Raw genomic sequence first — 19575 nt, 5'->3', positions numbered from 1 at the left:
ACCCTACCCCAATGGCTCTTGTTAACCTTTGCTCAAAAATAGATTTTCTAAAAAAGATAAATGGAATAAAAGTTCTATTCAGAATAACACACCGTTCACGGCTGGTGGCTTTGATAAATGAAATGAATGTACAATGGATTTTAGTTCAAACTTTGAAGGAGCTATCTATGAACCTGAACCCCATCATGAAAATATATTCAGCACTCTGGATAGCTCCTTCAAATGTGGATTTAAACTGAAAGTGAATTCATTACCCTACTACATTAAAACCACAATCTGCTACTGCAAGCAAGGCTGCCAGGTGAAATAAAGGACAGGACTCTGGTTGTATGACAAGCAACATCTACAGAAATTCCTAATACTATGCATACAGCTATGAAGGGAAGAGGAGCCCTGTCTCTGATTTCATTCAGCCATCAAAACTGTATGTCATGTTGTGGGGCTGGGGACTCACAGAAATGGGAGGGCGGGGGGGGGGGGGGGGATGGAGAAAACAATTTTTATTCTGTATTCATGCAAAATGTAGAAGTGAAATATTTTACATATAAATAGCTTATCAGCCATACCATGTGATTTAAGAAGGTCTATAAGTAAGTCTATTGAGATATGCATCAAAATAGACACAGTTCAGCCAGACTCATATAGTTGTTATGATCTAGTTTTACACATTCAGGAAACTTGTGTAGAAAATGTTTCACTGGACTGGATTGCAATGGGCTACATGTGTGGATTAACCTATTTAGTATGTCTCTATCTTTTTTAAAAGATACATGTACAGTATATTTGTGCTGAATGCAGTAAGGAGAATGGTTCTTCCTGACATGCCAATTTTTAGTATGCAAAGAGCTGCATTATTGATTTTAACCAGAGAGCACTCAAGACTTGCAAATTCTGGGTTGCATCCAACAGTGCTTTTGCCTTTGAGAAAGTGCTTTTGCTTGTACTAGTTGGGGCACTCAGTTTTTGCTAGTTTCCCCAAATGACTTAAGCATCCTACGCCAAATCATCTTCCATTTCAATCAGAGCTCAAATGTAATGCATGGGAAGTGAGAATACTACTATTGTTACTTTGTAGGTAATAGATCTTACTTATAGAATAATACAAGCATAATGTCATCCCTCTTGCAAAGTAACATAATTACTGATAATGTTAATTTTCCATATGAAATTAGTAATGTTACATTATAGGGTGAGGAGGAAGACAGATCTTTTCAAAATGCTTTGCTTGCCCTGATCCCCGAAGATGCCCATCACCACCTTCTCTGCCCTGTTTACAGAAGGAAATTTACAAAGAAATTTATCTTGACATATGATGGAAGGCCATGGTAGTTCAGTTACATCTGAGTGCTCTTTTGAGTCACCAACAGAAATATCTCCTCCTCACTGCATCTGTAACTACAGAATCCAGTGCTATCTACACAAAATGATGTCATAGGCAAAGCAGTAGGACCCACAAGTAAAGCACCATTCAGAATGTGTTGGATGGGAACAGGATCAGCCCAGACACTGTGTTGCATGAGATGAATAACAAGATGGCATCTCCCGTATTCTTTGTGCTAAAGCCAACTGGCCTGGCAGCTGGATACATCTATAACACTGGTAATAGGACTGCATCTTCATAGCACCTGAAGGCAGGATGCTAACTCAGAAGTGTTATGTTCTCAATACTTTGCTGCCACCTCCCAGCATTTGCCACCGAGGTACTTGAAACGCTGTTATTTCTTTCTTTGTTCTGCCCAACATGAGTTTCAGAAAGGTGGTTATATCAGAGAAAGCAGGTTGTGGCACAGGGAGGCAATTTGCAAACACTGAACTAGGAACACTCACAAATTCTTGAGGCCTTTGCAAACACTCACATGGAATGCCCACATTTTTTCAACTTCAGAGGGAGATTCATGTATCTCTAGTAAATAGCAGACATGTTTTCTGAAGCTTTGTGCAGCACTTCACCTGACTTTTCATATGCTGCTGCTCCTTAGCAATAATCTGACCCATTGATAACCTCTTGAAGGGCAATTATGTTGTTCAAATATAACTTCAACCAAAAGGACAAACCAGCTTGGGTTCTGAAACTGTACAATAAATTCAGCATATAGCGGATGGAGAAAGAATGCCAGTTATATGTTAAGGGGAAGATAAAGCTCAGGGCTCTTGGCTTTGGTACTGGGCTATTATGCTTGGAAGGTATTTTTGGAACTACGTGGTTCATGATGGTCCAAAAATGTAACTCTTCTGAGCTTTGGGTATTATAAGCATGACTTTTCTTAATGCACAATTGTTGAAACTAGATTTTTTTAATATAGTAAAACATGGACTATTTAATACTACTGTTTAGTAGATTTGTAATTGGTTGACCAGTCAAATTCAAGAATACTCAACAATAGATCCATCTGTCAGAAGAGAGGTGAATAATGAAATGCCACAGTTCTGTCCTGGGCCCCATGCTATTCAACATCTTTCTGAATGACATGGATGATGGAATGGAGGGCATGCTTATCAAAATTTGAAAGTGACCTCAAACTAGGAGGGGTAGCCAATACCCCAGAAAACAGAATCAGAATTCAAAATAAGCTTACGAGATTGGAATCCTGGACCAAAACTAAAATGACGAGATATAGGATGAGTGATACCTGGTTTGAAAACAACATGTGTGAAAGAGATCCCAGAGTGTTGTCAAAGGCTTTCATGGCCGGGATCACAGGGTTGTTGTGTGTTTTCCAGGCAGTATGGCCATGTTCCAGAATTATTCTCTCCTGATGTTTCGCCCACATCTATGGCAGGCATCCTCACAGGTTGGAGGTGTGTATATATACCTCCAACCTCTGAGGATGCCTGTCATAGATGTGGGCGAAACATCAGGAGAGAATACTTCTAGAACATGGCCATATCGCCCGGAAAACACACAACAACCCTGAGATACCAGAGTCTTAGTAAAGTATAAGCTGAACATAAGTCAACAGTGTGATGCATTAGCTTAAAAAGCCAATGTGATTCTATACTGAATCAATAGTGTCTAGATCAGATCTGCACAACCTGTGGCCCTCCAGGTGTTTGGAAATCCAATTCCCAAAAGCCCCAGCCAGCTTGTCCAATGTTCAGGAATTCTGGGAGCGGAAGTCCAAAACACCTGAAGAGCCACAGGTTATGCAAGCCTGCTCTAGATCAATGGGTATGGTAGTACCTCTCTATTCTGCTTTGGTTAGGCCTCACTTGGAATGCAGTGTCCAACAAAACAAAACAACAAAACAATCAAAGGCTTGGAAATCAAGCCCTATGAAGAGCGACTTTAAAAGCTGGGTATTTTGAGTCTGGAGAAGAGAAGGTTAAAAGGAGACATAATAGCCATGTCTAAAAATGTAAAAGGATGTTATATTGATGATAAAAGAGGCTTGCTTTTGGTTACTCTAACGACTATGACAAGGTTCAAACTGCAAGAAAAGAAATTTGGAAGAACTTCCTGATAGTAAGAGCTGCAAAATAGTGGGATATGCTGCCTCAGAGTGTGATGGAAGCTCCTTCTTTAGAGGTTTAGATACTAGATAGACTTTTGTCAGGAGTCCTTTGATTGTGTGTTCCTTCATACCAGGGGTTGGGTTGGATGGCCCATGTGGTCTCTTCCAACTCTATGATTCTATGACAGTATGAAGTGACACAGTCCAGGAAAAGTATTGCCACTTGATTCTGCTGAAGATATAATCTTGCCCCAAATCCAACTGATTTGTTTGAGCCTTGAGCCAATGATGCTAAAAATGTATAATGTTATAATGCAGTGGTAATGCCTAACCAAGTTGGCCAAGATACATCAGGTATTATCTTCACAGCTTTGGGGTTTAAAGCAGAGATGCAATCAAATGAAAATGACTTTTTGGTGATTGGGGAAGATTTCCTGCCTCTTTTACTAATGCTACAGAATACTTTTTTAAAAAGTTTAATTCAATTTCTACCACTTACGTTATTTACTTTCGTCATTACCCACAGAAGCTGGGGGAATGACAATGAACCAGCCTGCATCAATTTTGTTTATAGCTCTTTGCTATTTGTGTTTACTATGTGCTTCATAAATTAGCAGAATGCTGCCATATTTAAGGCGCTTAGCTTCAAGAAAGCTTCCCAAACTAAATTGGTTCATTGGATTTAAGAAGTCATGAAAATATTTCTATGTGTCTACGGTTTGAAGTTGTTGTTTTTTTTAGGTACGACTTTTCCTCTAAGCCTAAATCAAGAATAAAACTGACAGCAACCTTTAATTGGAACACTCTAATCATTGGAGTTCTTTAATAACGACCTTCTCAGGCAGAAAAATCAGGTGCTTAATTATCTTGGTTGCTGTTTACAGCAGGGTATTTTCATTACATCAGAATTACCAGATTTCTTCATTGGTAAAAAACTATTTCTTACTCTATTCTTGGGTCATTTATCAGTAAGACCCATGTTGATTCCAAATTATAAAACTATTTACACTAAACAGCCCCCATCAAATATGACACAGCATGAAATGGGGAGGTAAGTGACACTACACATCCCATTTAATTGAGTAACAGAGCCACATATGGCTGCGAAATTATATTATAAGTAGTAGTTGTTATTATTGTTGTTGTTGTTGTTGTTGTTCAAAATCTCCATATGGATCCAGGTTAAAACAACAACAGATTAAATATATGACATTTTTTGAAAGAGCACATAAAACCAAATCATATTATAATCAATCAAACAATACTTTAAAAATTTGGCTTGGCCTGCCAAAAGACACAAGTCTTTACTGCTGCTTTAAACTAAGATGCTCCTCTCCATGCAAACCCTTTTCTAGACTGTAATGGAGCTATCCAAGGTGCTGAAAATCTACTGCCCAAATAAGCTCAGTATCTTGATTATACATAGTATAGAATAGTTACTTAACCCAAAGTCTACAGGCTTCTCGCACGGTCTCCCGTTCTACAACCAATCAAAGAAAATACTCTCTGCTTACAAAAAAAAAAAAAAAAAACCTCTCTCCATTCTGGAAACAGCATGTCGAAGAAAAGAATAGGCTAAAATTCATTGAACCATATTATCAGACATGCAAGTCTTTACTACTAGACTAGCATTGGAATCAGTTCGGTTCTTGTTACTAGAAGATGGAATAACACAATCCAGGAAGAGTTTTACCAGTAATGTCAGAACAGCATGCCCTTTTATTTGCCTGACAGACATTCTGTACTCAAACCAAATTTTTTTACATGGCAAAATTTCCCATGACTATATTAGTCAATCAGCCAGATCCCATATTGGGAGAAATGTGATACATAAAATAAATTTTAAGAAATAAAGCTCTTATGGGCTTGGTTAAATAAAGAACCAAACATATTTCATTAGAGGGGAAATCACTATGCCAACTTGAATGCATTAAATCAATTTAAAAGCTAAGCAATATCATGCCCAATTGGGAAAGCCAGAAATAAGACCTTGGAGGGGGATGCTGTCTGAAATTTTCAAGGGTCACTGCCAGTCAGAGCTGTCAATTTGATTCAGTATATGGCAGCTTTTAATAATAACAAGGGAAGGGTCAACTTTCACAGAATATGGCAAAGTATGGTGGATGCTTGGTATCCACTGGGATTTGGTTTCAGAGCCCTTCATGGATACCAAAGTCCATTGATGCTCCAGTCCCATTGTATGCAATCATGTAGTGAAATAGTATGCTTTCTATAAAATGACAAAATCAAGATTTGCTTTTTTGGATTTCTCACAAAATATTTTCAAGCTGAGGATTGTGGAATCTATGGATGCAGAATGTATTGATATAGAGAGCCAACTGTGCTTTACTCTTGCCAGTCTTTAAAAGCCATCCACACTCAGTTCTTTTTTGCACCACGACATAGTTTTAACAGTTCCACATTTAAATACATCTCCGCTTGTTCGGGCATGCAATTTCCCACCGATCATGCACCCTCCAACTTCACTGCCATAATACCATTATCTAACCCATTTACAAGAATATAAATGGAATGAGATTTGCAATTTGTGAGTAAGAGTTTTGCTGCCTATAGTGAGAACTGAAATCTCATCTCCATCTCAACCGCTTCTGCCATCAGCTCCAACTTTTCACCTGGGCATTCATTTCCTACAATTGTGCTGCATTCCATCCAACAGCATTTGTTTTCCAGGATTATTATTAACATGTGGCATTATAGAGAGAACCTGCCTTACAGTTTCAGAGCTACATAGGATGAGAGTTCATTTTAAATCAGAATGGAGCCATCAACATCGCTATTTGCAACCTCAAGATACTACTCCAGAGGCTTTTTATGAGCCCGTTTGCCAGCAAGAGAAATAAATACTTTTTTAAAAAAAAAAACATAAAAAGGCATCTATGTGTGCGAATGTGCTTTGCCAAATTCGAGAAATTCAATCTGAAGGCAGCAAATAAAATTCTGTCACTTCTAAATCATTCCACTGTTATATACTAGCAGTCATTTGAAGTAATATGAGCCTGTCAAAATTCAAAAACATTTTCTGTAATGGGAATGAGAAGTAAGCCATAATATACAGTCTTTCTCATCTAAAGCAGCCCCTGGCGACCTGATGTCCTCCAGGTAAAAGGTAAAGGTAAAGATTTTCCTCTGACATTAAGTCTAGTTGTGTCCGACTCTGGAGGTTGGTGATCATCTCCATTTCTAAGCCAAAGAGCTGGCGTTATCCATAGATGTCTCCAAGGTCATGTGGCCAGCATGACTGCATGGGGCGTTGTTCCCTTCCCACTGAAGCGGTACCTATTAACCTACTCACATTTACATGTCTTCGAACTGCTAGGTTGGCATTAGCTGTGGCTAACAGCAGGAGCTCATCCCACTCCCCGGATTTAAACCACCAACCTTTTGGCCAGCAAGTTCAGCAACTTGCTGTCCAAAAGGGGGCTCAGGTTCTCCAGGGATGTTGCATTAAATCGCACATTTCCAAACCAGTATGACCATGACCAGCTGCATGATGAAAGTTGTAGTCCATATTGTCAGTTATCGGTAAATATGCTAGCACCTATGAAGTTTTAGAGATGTCCATATCAACAGAGTTCATATCTACTTATGTGGCCTAGCAAGGATGACCTATGTAGAAAGCAGCCAGCCTTTTAAGCTGCAAGACTATTCAGTGAAATTCAATCTGGCCAAACAATGATTCCCCTACAAAGGAAGTAGCCAGGCTTCAAAGTAGCTCTTTGATTGAGGGTGCTACTCCAGCTACTCCAGAAAACAGCCAGGCTTTGAGGCTGCAAGGCTATTCACTGCTATTCCACCTGGCCAACAAATGATTTCCGTAAGTCACAGCAATGCGTGGCTGGGCAAAGCTAGTCTTATATATAAACCTTTATTGAGGCTCCATGAGAAACCTTTGCTTCAAAACAGACTCCATTTGAGAACCCCTGCTTTAGATGGTAATATGAAATATTTCATCTATTTGAACACATGGAAATCACTCTTCTGCATGTGGAGATGCTTCTCATTTTACCAAGTCGGACCTTGGAAGGTTGATGTTTTCCTTTCTGGAACAATTTCTTTACTTCTCAGTCCTGACCTCTCATAGAAATGTCATAGCTATCAGCCAGCCACAAATTTTCACAATCTAATATGCAAGACTTCTAATCTGAAGACAGATATAATCTGGTTTGTATCGAATTCCTTTCCTGCTCCAATTAACTTTGTGGGAAAGTAGCCTTTACAACATGGCTGTGTAGAAAGAAGGTCAAGTGAGAGAAAAGGAATGAACAATACAAATACAAATTAGCTAGTGGGGAAATCCTGACTCGTTCCCAGAAAAAAAAATTAATGTGCAACGGCTACTAATAATTCCCCAAGGTGAATCTGGGAATATAATGCACTGACTGATGTATAGTAGCTGTCTCGTTTGTGAAGAGTAAAGAGCCATTTATGGAATTTTAGCATGCAGGGAGACTAACGTGTCTATTAAAGGAAAAATGTCAACTCTAGGTCTCTCATCAGGGACTAATTTAAATGCAATTTTGCTAAATTAGATACAGAATGAGCCAGAGGAAGAAGGAAGGCCAACTGTAAACTCAGATAATACAGCAATCTGTGAGCAACGGCAATACATTTTGCTGGACTCCAGTGACTAGTGAGGTCAGTAAATAGGCAATCACCTTTCTTCACCTCATGTCTTCTAGAAACAAGTTCAGACTAAACACACAGTAATGATATCTTGCAGACTGTGTGACCAACCTTGCACTGAATAATCAGTTTAACTATTTAAGTAAACTGAATTTTGCAGAACGTAAAAGACAGACAGTTACAGCAGGCACTATAGAATATGAAGGAAAAGCGACTTGTTAACAGCACACACATTTTTATTAAGGATTCTATCAATATAAGGCAGGCAAACTGGCATTGCAGCTGAACAATCATCTTTGGGGATGGTCCCTATCACACATCTCTATGCATATCTATCTGTTAGTTAGAACACACACACACACCTGCCCATCCCATGCGTATTCTGTCCCTATCTTTTAATTCACCAATAGCTCCTAATCTTGCAATGTTCCCATCACCTGCCTTGGTGAAATAGGTCCCTTACATCTCTGGCAATAAAGTAACATCAGGCAGTGGATTCCCCTCCTTGCCTCCTCTCTCCCTTCCCTTCACAATTCCCAAGCTGGCTATATATTATATTATATGATATTATATTATATCATATCCCTGGTGGCACAGTGTGTTAAAGCACTGAGCTGCTGAACTTGCAGACCAAAAGGTCGCAGGGAGCAGAATGAGCGCCCGCTGTTAGCCCCAGCTTCTGTCAACCTAGCAGTTTGAAAACATGCAAATGTGAGTAGATCAATAGGTACCGCTCCAGCGGGAAGGTGACGGCACTCCATGCAGTCATGCTGGCCACATGACCTTGGAGGTGTGTATGGACAACGCTGGCTCTTCGGCTTAGAAATGGAGATGAGCACCAAACCCCAGACTCGGGCACAACTGGACTTAACTTCAGGGGAAACCTTTACCTATATTATATTATATTGTATTTTACATATTTGCCTTTCTTCAAATACTAACATTTCACAATTGCACTAAAAACAAAAATAATAAATTAAGGAATAACAGTAGTGCAGGAAGGTAAAGATACAAGGATATGCCAAAGTAAGATCCCAAGACCACAGATCATCGAATAGTTGCAATTGTGGTTATGAGAGGGGTGCAATATTGAAGCTGCTCATGGTATGTATCCACTATTAATGAGAGTTTTATTACATCTCCATAATATTTTTAATACAGCAATCAATCATAATTTGAAATCTTATTTCATCCCTCCCTGTCCAAACCACTTCCCTGTCAATCATCTTACTAATAAATTATCTTCTGCTCAATTGGTTAATTTTATTAATAATGGCCATATCTTCTCCTAGTCATTTATTCAAAATCTAACCCCTGGTCACAGATTGACCATGGAATTGTTGGGCAAGAAGGTACAAGATATCTCCTTCCACAATTCTTTTAACAAGAATGTATATCATAATGCAACGTTAAACAAATGCATTTGCCAAAATAAACATGGGTATCTAGATCAGGTAAATAAAGAAGACTGCTTCACGTTTGTCCTTACATGAATGACAAATCATTGAACAAGTTTTGTAATGGGGAGGAGTAAGAGAGCTGTGGTTTACTGAATGACAAAATAGCCATGTAAAAAGATAATAGAGATCCCCTGGTATAACTTGTTTTAAAATAATTAAATGATGAATGGCCTGTTTTCGGCTCAACTGAGATCCCAGAAGGAAGGAAAAATCATTCTATTCCCGAAAGGTACCCATCTACTCTATCTCCATTTGCAACAATATGGTTTATTGTATTTTTTTGAAGTCAGACATCTGAATGATATCACAGATGGGGAGGAAGAGATGACAAGTGAAATCACATGTGAATAAACATTGTCATTCCCCTAACTTTATAGGAAAATGTTTTTTTCCTGTGAGATATGACCATTCAGAAGAGCAAAAAAAGTTATTGGGCTAGTTCAGGAATACTCTTTAACCAAGGGATACTTCCTCATCCAGAGCTCAGACAAAGGACTTCCTCAACTTCAAATTCCCAAATACTGTATCCACATGACTATACTGGTTGGGAGATTTGTGGAGCTATAATTTTAAAAAGTAAATTTTCTCAATTCTCATTATGATCTCCTATGTACAGTAAAATTCTGTTTTAGGCTGTTTGCTTCACAGCCAATGTAGAGATCATGCCAAGAATAGCTGTCTATCACACTGCAAATACAATGGACTAAAAAAGAGCCAACCCTGGTTTGCTTTGTACAACGTAACAACCATCAGTCCACAAAAATCTTGATTAGAAACCCTTCTTCAAACCATGTTTTTTCTTTATGGCTTCTTGTAATCGACCATTGCAGATGTAGCAGTTACTGTCATGTCCAGCAGTTAATAGTGGTTAGTATACAAAAGGCTTGGCGGGATTATGATCTGTAATTTGGTGATGTTTCAGAAGGTATTGAATGAGTTAATCTTCTTCCTCCTAGTTCTAAAGGGCAGAGTAATCTGTAGGTAAGAATTTATAGGTGGTAGCAATTAAATTAGTGGATTATGGTATCCAGATCTGTATCATGAACTCTTGTAAGCCTTGTACCTTGTAGAACCTTGAACTAAGAAGATTATTGTGTTGGTGAACCTCATTGTGTTTGTATCTTGCTGTGGACTTTGAGGTACTGCAAATCCCTGGACTGACCCCCAACTACTTTGTCTGGACTACTCTTGAACGTTGGCTTTTCTGGCTTGACCTATGGAAATATGACAATGTTTTAGACCAATTGTTCTCAACCTGAGGGTCCCCAGGTGTTTTAGCCTACAACTCCCAGAAATCCCAGCCAGTTTACCAGCTGTTAGGATTTCTGAGACTTGAAGGCCAAAACATCTGGGGATCCACAGGTTGAGAACCACTGTTTTAGACTCTTGCTCCTTGAACATTTATCATAGAACTCTTGGTGTTTGTAGTATACTCCTTGTTATAAGCCTTAGCTTTATATTCTTTGGTGGTGAGCTATCTTTATGTTTTGAATTGGGATCTTGAAATGGCCAAGGTGTTTAAGTTAATGTCTCAAATAAAGTAGCTTTGACACAAACCTGTTGTTGTTTGATTAACCTCTGCTGCATACCGGTAGAGCCCTGGATCCTGACAGTTACTTGGCATTGTCTAAATTCCATTGTTTCTCTTGACTACAGCAAATGCATTGATTCAGTACAATTTACCAATATGTTAGCTTACCATTCATCAATTGATTCAATTGGCCTACTTTGATTGGAGCTAAACAATAGACTTGAAGTCTATGGGTACATCTATGCCACAGAATTAAAGCAGCTGTGTATCGCTGTAACAGTCATGATTCAATAGTATAGAATCATGGCTCAATTCTATGGAATCATGGGATTTGTAGTTTGATGAGGAACCAACACTCTTTGGCAAAGAAGGCTACAAACTTAAACTACAACTCAAATGATTCTGTAGAATTGAGCCATGGCAGGTAAAGTGGTGTTAAACTGCATTAATTCTACAGTGTAGATGTGTCATAACTGTAATGGATGCTTAATGACATCTCCAGGGGCTCCGCTCTATAATCCCATCCTTGTCTGATAAGGGCCAGCCTCCTGTGATATCCCAAGTGTTTCATCTTTAGAGTCCCATCTACACTGCCATATAATGCAATATGAAACTATATTAAATTGTCTGTATAGACTCAGTATAGACTTATATAAGCTTCAAACTGCATTATATGGCAGTACAGATGGGGTCTAGGTCTCAGGTTTTGATCCTAAATACTCAAGTCCTGCAGTTGTCCTGACCTAGCAGTCCTACTTCTTAGTGGAAAAGCTAATCAGTTTCCTTGTTCAATCCATTTCACAGGGTCACTTCAAACAGAAACTCTAAGGACTGTATTCTGAAAGATACCATAGGAATTATTAAATTGTATTATCTATTACAATCTCCCAGTTCCCAGTGGCCGACTTGGAACAAACATTTCCCCTCTTTTATAAAAAGGAACTTTTTTTTTTTGCAGACAGATCATAATCTTGCCTTTATCATCATCCCTGCCATGGCAATAGTTATAAATAGAGCACCATGGATAGAAGCAAACTTTTGGGGATGAAATGTATGATTTACAAAGCCCACAAAAGTTTTTAAATGAAGAAATGCCAGCCTACAGTGTGAAGAGGAAAACACACAAAAGCAGGCTCTAACACAAAACACTCCTTGGTGAAAACTTTTTTGGCATATTATTAAGGGAAAGAGCTGCTCACCGAGATATGCTTTGTTGCCTGCCACGGGGCATGGAGCAATCTTCCGAAGGGAAATGATATGTCATGTTGCCAATCTGCAGGCAGCTGGTTTTAATTGGTTTGTTATAAACCTTGTGCCAGGGCTCTAGGGTGCAAATACAAAGGAGAAAAAGGATATTTTAATACAGCACACATGATAGAACAAATGAGAAGAACTGATTGAACAAGATAGGAAAATGAAGGCAAACATTAAAGTAAGCAGACCCATTTGGGAGCCAATGAAGGCCTCAGGAGTTTTCTTCCTCAAGGGCATTGCTGTAGATGATGGCATACACAAATAATGCTTTTCACATTTAGCACGTTCCAGGAATCCAAAGCCCTTTCATACATTACTCTTGCAATTTTACCCCTGTAAGGTAAGCAAGCACAACTGTCTCCATATTGTAGATGAGGAAAGAGGCTTACAGGAACGTGGTTTGCCCATCGCTAGCAAGGGGTACCATGTTAGGCTGAGTTTTCAAGCAAGAGTATCCCAGTTAAAACTCTTGCATTATATTGGTTTTCTGGATATTGTAACCACAATACTACATTGAGCAGGAAGTTTTCCATCCCTCCCATTTGCAGGAAACAGCTTTCTGCTGCAGTGGGGCAATGGGTTAAACTCTTGTGCTGCTGAACTGCTGAGCTGAAGGTTGGCAGTTCGAATCCACGGGACAGGGTGAGCTCCCATTGTTAGCCCTAGCTCCTGCCAACCTAGCAGTTTGAAAACATGTGTGGGTAGATAAATAGGTACTGCTTCAGCAGGAAAGGCATAAAGATGATTCAAGCAGTCATGCCAGTCACACGACCAGGAGCTAACAATACAAGCTCCTCAGCTTTGAAATAGAGAAAAATATCTCCTCCAGAGCCAGAGATGAGCATTGCCTCCAAAGCTGGCAATGAAAGCGGAAGCCTTTGCCTTTGTTTGTGTATGTGTGTTTCATTGTATTGTAACAAGACATTGAATGTTTGCCTGTATTTGTTTACACTGTAATCCACCCTGCATCCCCACAGGGAGAAGGGTGGAATATAAATAATGTGTTATCATTATTATATGATTATTATAAAGCACACTGGCATTGCAATTTATTAGCCAGAGAGAGAAGGAAGTGACCCAGCACCAAGCCATACTTTGCATGATGGAGATTGGGAGGGTAAGGTCAGTTTTCTTCTCCCTGCGTACATCCATCCTATACCATAGAATTAGTGCAGTTTGACACCATTTAAATTGCCATCATTGGAGTTGTAATTTTATGTGGTCTTTAGGCTTCTTTGCCAAAGGGAGGGGGTTGCCAAGGCAAACCACAAATCCCAAGATTGCATAGCATTGAGCTACAGCAGTAAAAGTGGTGTTAAACTGTATTAATTCTACAGTATTAGAAGCACCCTCAGACCGGACTAAAATAGACTCCATCTCTGTACTACAGTACATCTCTCTCTAACATGGATTAAATAATTGTATTTCCTTTATGAAAGGTCATCAATGAGAGATCTAAAGTTGTGCAGGGTATTTCTTCCCTCTTGTGATTAAGTGTCCTTCCGTTCCCAGGATGAAAGGGCATCTTTCAGGAGAGCTTTGGTTATGTATTGTTGCATGGCCAAGGGTTAGACTCGATGCCCCTTCCAACTCTGATTCTATGATTCAGTGGTGAAGAGGGACAGAGGATCCGTACGTTATTGCTGGCTAGAAATATAAACTTTCCATCCCAGTTTAGCAGATAAATTAAACGGGGAAGCTCCCCTGCCAATCTGTAGGGAAAGGGCTTGGGCACTCAAAGCCAAAGGTTCCCCTCTGATGTAATGAAGGTTCACAATAGCCTTGCTCATTATGCATATAATCTCTAGTCAATATTCAATCATTATCTTTTCCGTTAGAAACATAGAGTGTACTTTATGCTAAGTCAAACCATTCAGCCTAACAGCTCACTTCTGTTTAAAACGGGAGTCTTTTCACATTTTACCTGGTGTTGCCATTGGCTAAGTTGTGACCTTTTGCATGCAAAGCATGTACCCCATCGCTGATTTACAGTTTCTCCTCTTACTTAACCTTTCTACTTTGAGTCTGCCATCTAGCTATTCATTTTGCTCCACAGCTCTGGTATAACAAGAAAGTGACACTTTGCAGATGCAATATAAATCTTACAAGCACTGAGATGAGGCATGTTCTTTTCAGGAATGTGATGGCTAGCAATGCTTGAATGTCTGTTTATAAAATATCCTCCCTCCCCCTACCAAGTTTAGGAAAGTTCCCTTCTTGGATTACAGCTTCTAAAATCCCTCAGATAGCATGATACCTAGAGGATTCTCAGTATTGTGAGCTATAGAAAAGATCATGATTTCTTTGAACCCTTTCTAAGGGTGCTAGAATGAAAAGAGGAATGGGCCCCTGGACTAGTTATGGTTGTGCAAAAGAAGGGTTTTCAGCAGATGCTGCTTGTTACCAGTTCATGTGGCAAGAAATATATGCTGAAATTCTGTCTTCTACAGTTGCAGGGGTCACTAGGGTTGGTGTCACCAAAAGTGATAGATAGCTCGTGGTGCCACACTTTAACACAATACCTCCTTCTGTGCCACACTTTAACACAATACAGTACAAATCTCTATATTGGGAGAAAGGCAAAATAAAAAAAATACATAAGTAAGGAAATAAATGTATTCTGTATTAATTTCACTTATCCATTTTCCAAAAAAAACACCCCACTTCCAACCTGGAAGTGTTTGTGAATCTCTTTAGATACTCCAGTGCAATTCTATGGTATGCTCCAAGAATGGTCAAAATATAAGGTTTGCTATTATCCATGGTATTATTCAGGTATCCACGGGGGGGGGGGGGGGCTCTTGGAACATATTATTCAGGGATGTGGGGGTTGTTGACAAAATTAGTTAGTGTTTTTTTAAAAAAAAATAGCAATGAAAACAACACACGTTTACAGTGCATGTGGACAAAACCACAGGATTGGGTAACTATGACATCTATTACCAGATTGTATGCACATGAGAAGGTTGAAAAAGTAAATCCACACAGTTTTCACCTTGTGGGTCCATTGGTACAGTACATGTAGCTGGATGTAAGAAATGTATTTTGTGGTTACTGATATCTTACCGCAGGGCTAATTTAATAAAAAATAAATAATACATTTGTGTTGAAATTATAGACAGTTTGGTGTCTCTACTCTAATGGTGTCACCTGGTATGGTTTGCATCCTCGAAGTACCCTAATGACCCACTGTTTATACTGCTGTTGGGACCAGGTAATGTAAAGTGAATTTCACAAATAAGAAGTATGAGACTGGGTTAAAGGATGCAAGAAGGAGAAAGAGTGAAGAAATTTGGGATAGATAGTATTGCTAAGTGTTGCCAGGGCAAAACATCTGGGTGAGAGGCAGAGGGAGACCAGATTGACCCAAGAGTGCTGGGAGCAGAGAGAGAAATTGCACAGAAAGATTGTTTTGTTTTGAAACAAAGAGAAACACAGGATGTTTAGGAACAGAAGGAACAGAACTGAGAGAGCCAGAGGTGCTGAGTTGAAGGATAAGCTGAGAGGGGGAAATATAGACAGGAATGAGGGCAAAAGCAAGTTTGATTGCATGTGTGCATGTTTGCATCAAGTGGAAAATATAAACCCCTTTTGCAGAAACAGTCAAACATGGCACTTTCTCAATGCTTTCTTAGTTTGACTTGATTGTAAACCACCCCTTAGTTCTTCACCAGAATTAAACTATTGTATTTTTAATCTCCTCATTTCTAGTCTTTGAGAAGAAAAAGGACTAGAGATATTGAGGCACTGTGCATCAACACTACCATGAGAGGAGCTCTTTCCAGTTTTCTATCCTTGACAGATATGCAGAGTATAATATTACCTTCAGACCAGTTAATGACATGTATTAAGATGCTGACGAGACTTGCTCAGTGAAATAAGAGACAAGCCCAGCTACTGAAATCCCTTTTTCTACACAACCTTTAATAGGGGTAGGAGCCCTGTCCCTTATTTCACTGGACAAGCCTAATGCTGGTTCAAGCTGATCAGTCAATTCGCCATTGCTTATACAGTACCGAAACCCTCGAGTTGGCAGGTTGTGAGAAGGTGTTGGCCCAACTGGTGGTTTTGTTCATTGGCTGCCTGCCTCTTGGCTTACCAGCCTGAGTAGCACAGATGGTTGGTTTCCTATCACTTCCCATTTCCTGAAATTAAACTAAGAGCTCAAAAATTTAATCAAATTTTAAATATTTGCAATACTCTTACCTGAAAAAAAATTAAACCACTGAAATAAACACACAATTGCCTCTGCTGCCATAGCCAGAGTAATTGCAAAGGTTTCAGTATTTTCAGATTCATTTCTTTGTAATAGCAATATGCATAATTCACTAAATTTTCAGAACTCGGGAAAGCTATTTTTGGCCTTGTCATCTGGAGGATCCGAGGAGTTATATTTCAAAAATTATATTTTTTTCCAAGCTCTGGCCATTTTTATTTTATACACCAGATTTGTACAAAGAGATATGCTTAAAATGTCAATAAAGAATAATTTTCTTTGGGGAACAATTGTGTAAAATTGTTGACTCACTGTACAGTTTATGAGAACTGAATTTTCACATAAGGAAGAGGTAGATTATTTTACTTGAACAGGGAACATAGATGATTCTCCACTGAGTTCCACACAAGTCACATGATCTTATGAAATAGTTGGAAAGTTCTGGGAGCTGAACTTCCAAAAGACAACTTTTCCAAGTTTGGGACTTGCCTATGGATCTCCAAAAGCTTGCTGGTAAATTTTTGGAGGCTGGATTAAATGCAGCATCTACAATCTCCCAATCTCCAACATAAAGACCATCTATGTGACCACCATGAATTCTAACATTGTGGCAGCTTTTGGAAAAGGAGCCATAATTCTGTGGTAGAAATATGCTTAGGAGGAGGAGGAAGAGGAAGAGGAAGAGGAAGAGGAAGAGGAAGAGGAAGATGTTGTTGTTGTTGTTGTTGTTGTTAGCTTCTTGGCATCTCCAAGGAGAAAAAACAACACCTTAACAAGGAGAAATGTAGGATTCTACACTCAGGCAGAAAAAATGAAATGCACAGATATAGGAGACGCCTGGCTCAACAATAGTCCATGTGAAAGTAGACAATAAGTTGAACATGAACCAACAATCAGGGAGTATAGTGAAATCAAGGGAAGTCGTGGTACCTCTCTATTCTGCTTTGGTCAGACCTCACCTTAAATACTGTGTACAGTTCTGGGCACCACAGTTTAAGAGATATTAAGAAGCTGGAATGTGTCCAAATGAGGACAACTAATATGTTCAAAGATCTGAAGACCACAAATCCCCCTGAGGCACAGCTTAAAGAGCTGGGTTTGTTTAGCCTGAAGAAGAGAAAGTTGAGAGGAGCCATAATAGCCATGTTTAAATATTTGAAAGGATGTCAAAAGAAGAGGGAATGAGCTTATTTTCTGCTACTCTGGAGTCTTACAATGTTATCACACTAAAGCAGGCAGCCCCACATTTCTGCCACCTGCAGAATTCTGAGAAATGTAGTTTGGGAAAGTGAGGACCTCTGTAGCTGAGAATTCAAAAGGCCCTGCACTAAACTACGTTTCCCAGAATGCTGCAGGTGGCAGAAATGCCCACATTAAAGCCCTGGTGTGATAACATGGTAGGATTAAGAACAATGGGTTCAAATGAAAGGAAAAGGAGATTCCACCTGAACATTAGAAAGAACTTCCTGATCATGAGAACTATTCAACAGTGGAACTATCTGCCTCAGAATGTGGAGGAAACCCCTTCTTTGAAGGCTTTTAAACAGAGGCTGGGTGGCCATTTGTCGAGGATACTTTGATTGTGCTTTTCCTGCATGACAGGTTGGACTAGATGGCCCATGTGGCCTCTTCCAATGATGATTCTGTGATTCTATTATTGTAATTGCTGCCTTCCAATCTAGATGGCTATGAGCTTGATGGACAATGGTTGGACTAGGTGTGAAGAACTCATGTTCATGAGTTCATAATTATGCTATGACTGCAGTTGTCCCATGAACATATATATGAACACTACTGAGCCCAGATATGAACTATATTTGTACCCAAAGTGCTTAGATTGAGAACTCTTGTTAATCTAAACTGGATTTATCATGCACTGCAGACAGATACAAGACCAGGTTTTGGCTCTACAGTTTTCCAAGAGAGGATGAGCTTTATTTCATTCTTAGTCCATGACATATCAGCAAATGATTTAACCCTTGATACAACTTGGAGTTGGGCATGTCTTAAAAATGACATCCATCATAATGGGCTAGCTATAGAGGAACTTATGATTAACAGCCAATTTTGGTTTCTGAATAAATGTTGTATATTTGATATTCCTACTAATAGTTCCCCAAAATACATTTTAATGCCATAATCGTAAATGCCAACTTGAAAGCAACTCTCCCTGAAGCTGAAATGTGTAAGACAGAAAATCAGACTCAACATGAGGGCTTCATGACATTACTCTGCATCTCCCTGGTAACACCTATTAAAATAAGTGTGCAATGACGTTTGCACACAGTATTTCTCCACCCTTCCTTTACAGATGTCAATGTAAGTGAAGTGGGACAAGGCAGAGGGAGCTCTAAGCATACTGAAAATTAGGGCAGCAGTGAATGCTGTTCTGTTATCCTAAATCTATTGAATGTTTTTTCTACAGACTATATGGCTATGTACATTCAACACAATGTCTTAAACCCACCCAATTTTTTCTCTGGCCACACCCTTTTCTGAAATCATATATCATCATATTCCAAACAAGGTATTACACAACTTGATAGTCCCTGCCCTGATCTAAAAGAACTCTTGCTCCCTGGTTTTCAGTCTAAAAAATTCTAGCGAAAATATTTGGTTAGAAGTTTTTCTCCATGTAGTATACAGCACCATCTCAAATGTGCTTAGAATGACTCTCTTACTTGTAATCTTCAAGAAGGTAAACCTATGAAAAGATTTAACTTCAAAGTCTGTTGTTAGTATTGAGTAGGAGTGGACAACTAAGTCCTTCCAGGTGTATTTGGAGATTTGAAGTAACCCATATAATTGGTTATGCTAACTAGGGCTCAGTTATGTTATAGGTGAAAAACCCCTGAGCACTTCAGTTGTCCACCCTTGTTACAAGGCAACTGCAAGCTGTGGTCAAGATCCTATTCACTGTTACACAAATGCATCTTACACTGTAGTGCTGGATTGTCTTACAGATGGTACAGTCATGCAACTTTCCATTGTGCAGCTGTTGATCCAAATTTCCACCCA

General features: G+C 39.2%; 1 long non-coding RNA gene across 1 annotated transcript in view; it reads right to left on the bottom strand.

Annotated features, from left to right (window-relative positions):
• Positions 1–7291: 7291 nt before the first annotated feature.
• The window catches only part of LOC103278175 (uncharacterized), a 47440-nt gene continuing 35156 nt past the window's right edge, over positions 7292–19575 (bottom strand). The window contains exons 3-4 of the long non-coding RNA XR_505855.3: positions 12287–12410; positions 7292–10531 (exon numbers count right to left, since the gene is read on the bottom strand). This is a non-coding gene — a long non-coding RNA (uncharacterized LOC103278175). The remainder of the gene's footprint in view (positions 10532–12286; positions 12411–19575) is intronic.

This window comes from Anolis carolinensis, chromosome 3 (genome assembly GCF_035594765.1).
Source record: "Anolis carolinensis isolate JA03-04 chromosome 3, rAnoCar3.1.pri, whole genome shotgun sequence".
Taxonomy (NCBI): Eukaryota; Metazoa; Chordata; class Lepidosauria; order Squamata; family Dactyloidae; genus Anolis; species Anolis carolinensis.
Note: the sequence above shows the minus strand (reverse complement) of the source record. Positions and strands in the feature narration are given on the sequence as shown.